Consider the following 3,783-nt stretch of genomic DNA (forward strand, 5'->3'; position numbering starts at 1 on the left):
CTGAGTGGTTTCTGCCTTTGCCGCACTGCTTTCCCCTGGAAAGCCCACTGTTTGGTGCTCAATCGGAGCAAATGTCAATCCGAAGAAAACCCAATTGACATTTGCTCTGATTCAACAATAAACAGTGGGTTTTCCGGGGGGGGGGGAGTGTCAGGGCAAGCAGAAGTGTGGATAAGCCCTGACAGAAATGCCTCTGTAAGTTCAAGAATGTAAGAGCAACATAAGAACATAGGAAGGGACTTCTGAATCATATGGAAACCCTGATGCTGCACTTGATGGGCCATTGGTGTGATCCTGCAGGGCTCTTCCTATATTCTTATATAAAAAAAACCACAGGAAGGGAGAGTGCTCTTCTTGAATCCAGCCTGTGGGTTTTCCAGGATGCTGGGCTAGAGGGGCCATTGGCCTGATCCAGCAGGCCATTCTGAAGTTCTGATGTTCTAATGCAATGTTAGAAGGTACATCTGTAACCAGGACTAATGCTGGAATGCTAGCATTACAATCAGGAAAAAAACCTAATGCAGTCGTGCCTGCATCTGACTGCACCCTATATGTACAGTAGTCGCAGGTAACAAAATCAGGAACAAGTAATAAAATCCTCTCAAATACTTGACATTAACAGTATGAGAAAGCAAATGATGAGCTGTGCCCCCCTCACGCACATTGTCAAACCATAGTGGTTGGTGAGGCCTTATCTTCCAAGTAACTCATCCACACCCGTACAGAACAATGCTTTCGGTTTGAGTTCCTCTTGAAGTGAAGGTGCTGCTTGGTGTAATTGCTCTCATTACAGTACTTTACTGAACATCTCTTTTGATGATTACTTGAGTGATGCTGGTAATGCTCTTTGAAGATTCCCAGATAAAAAGGAAGCCATACGTATCGGAATAAAGGTAACTAATCACCATATCAGGCTCCATCCATTGCTGCTACACGTATTTTTTTGGTATGTGTGTGTTTGAAATGCAATGTAAAACAAGGATCATGCGGTTCATTTATTGATCGATATAATTTTCTTTCTGTTGCTGCTGATGTTGGTATTTCTTCCATCGCTAAAGGCTTATGTAGGACTAGCAACGACAAACACACACATACTGGTTTTTAAAAGAACATTGCATTTGCAAGTGATAACTGTGTGGAAGTCTAGTGTCCGGATCAAAGGGTGTCATAGTACCACTGTATTCTGCCTTGGTCAGACCCCAGCTGAAGTATTGTGTCTAGTTTTAGGTGCCACAATTTAAGAAGGTTATTGACAAGCTGGAATGTGTGCAGAGAAGGGGGACCAAGATGATCAAGGGTCTGGAAACCAAGCCTTCTGAGGACCAGTTGAAGGAGTCGGGTCTGTTTAGCCTGGAGAAGAGGTGACATGATAGCCAGCTTCAAATGTCTGAAGGACTGGCATGTGAAAGATGGAGCAAGCTTGTTTTGTGCTGCTGCAGAGGGGAGGACCCAAACCAATGGATTCAAATTCAAGAAAGAAGATTCTAACTAAATATTAGGAAGAACTTTCTGAGGGTAAGAGCTGTCCAACAGTGGAATGGACTCCCTCGGAAGGTGGTGGACTCTCCTTCGTTTGTGGTTTTTAAACAGGGCTTGGCTGGCCATCCGTCAGGAATTCTTTTTCTGTGACTCCTGCATTGCAGCGGGTTGGACTAGATCAGTGTTTTTCAACCACTGTTCCGCGGCACACTAGTGTGCCGCGAGATGTTGCCTGGTGTGCCGTGGGAAAAATTGAAAAATTACTTTATATATAGTCAATATAGGCACAGAGTTAAATTTTTTAACATTTTCTAATGGTGGTGTGCCTCGTGATTTTTTTCATGAAACAAGTGTGCCTTTGCCCAAAAAAGGTTGAAAAACACTGGACTAGATGACCCTTGGGGTCCCTGCCAACCCGACAATTCTATGATCCTACACAACTTACATTATTCCACTCCATTTCAGTCCCAAGGAAGCACAATGCAAATGAAATGGAACCAGTTACCTATCGTTTCCAGACTGAAATCAACAACGGCAAATACTGATCATATTCGCTGGATTTCTTTCAATTCTAGACATGAGATGAATAAGGAAACACCTTAAAATTCCACTCCTGTTTCTGTTTCCTTCAAAACTGAGTGACATTCCTAGTAGTGCACAATGGCTTTCAGACTCCACTGTCCTCATAACTAGTGCGGCAGCATAGATCTAGGATCTCCAGAGCTAACAGCTTCACTGTATTTCAGAAGTCAGTGCCTTAGATTCTTTAATCATCCCATATAGCTGGCAAGGCCAATTTCTGTCAGCAGGACTAAATCACCCCCTGTTGGTTATTTTGAGTTCTGTATTGCCAAATTATTATTATTTTTTAAACTAATTGGGAAATTAGATTTGGCATAACAAGTCCCTGTAATATTTATCTACTTAAGAGTTTGCTGCTTCTTCTTCTTCTTCTTCTTCTTCTTCTTCTTCTTCTTCTTCTTCTTCTTCTTCGGTATCTTTTCAACTTTTGATTTCCCTTCATGCATCGAGCCGTCCATTTTCATCGTGACAAGTTTGCTTATGGAGATTGCAAATCCTTGCATAATTTAATGATGAAAAGCCAGCATCTCATTTTCCTCCAAATGCAGCTATTTTGTAGATTAAAGATAAGCAGTTGTGGAGTTAATATGGGGTAGGAATTTTTGGTGGGTTTTCCTTTTTTTTTTTGTCTCTGTGCATAAGAACTCTGCCACCAACTTGAAAACAGAGCGAGACAATTTGCGGACGGGGATTGGAAATGACATACATTTAAATTACTGCAGAATTAACATGTTTTGAACTGCAGGATATGCAGTTATAGGCAACTGCTTATCTGAAAGAAAGCTTCTTTCCTGAGGTCAGTCAACAGTTAGCTTCTTATTATGCCAGATTCATAATACTCGAGTCCTTGAAGAGTTTCTGGACTCCTTTCATGCTTGAATGGGGCTCTCACACTTCATTGGGAACTTGGATTTATAAGAATAACTAGTGTTCTGCTTTCCTCCAGTTTTATCCAGTCTGCTAAGAAGAGGTGGCATGTAAAGAGCACATCGCTTTCTTATTCTTAAGTGGGCATTGTGAACACCCACCATCTGGGGTTTATATCAAAAAGCTAAGAAAAGAATGCCTATGCTATGGATCTCAAATGGAGGGCTTGCTACAGATCATGCATTGGGTACAGAGAAAAATCAGTATTTGGATACATGTTTTTATGCCATTTCACGGAAAAGCTAGGGCAGGTGTTAGCTGTGGGTAAAATACATTTGTCTTAAATTCTAGTGCAGTCTTGTGTATAAGGCAAGGGAAGTTGTGAATATGTGTTTGCTTCTTAGTAGCTCCAAAAAGTTGACAGCAGCAGGGGACAACCTGTGACTCCAGCTCTCATCCGTTCCAGCTACTGCGGCCAATGGCCAGGGCCCTCACAGCACTGCAGGTTTCTTAACAGATCAGTAGAGGGGGGGGGGGAGAAAAACCTCCTACCAAGTGGGCTTCTGACTTCTAAAAGGAGGTTTATGGTGGAAGAGGCTAGCCTTCCTCTGCATAAGACACAGAAACTAGGTAGGCTGGCAAAGGAGGGATGGAGTGCTGCCCACCCCTCATCCACTAGCTCACTTGGGAGGGGGCGCAGAGAAAGGCACTCGATGCATCAATAGGAGTATAGCGTCTAGATCAAGGGAAGTAATAGTACCACTATATTCTGCTCTGGTCAGACCTCACCTGGAATACTGTGTCCAGTTCTGGGCACCACAGTTCAAGAAGGATACTGACAAGCTGGAACGTGTC

This window comes from Lacerta agilis, chromosome 8, assembly GCF_009819535.1.
Source record: "Lacerta agilis isolate rLacAgi1 chromosome 8, rLacAgi1.pri, whole genome shotgun sequence".
Classification (NCBI taxonomy): Eukaryota; Metazoa; Chordata; class Lepidosauria; order Squamata; family Lacertidae; genus Lacerta; species Lacerta agilis.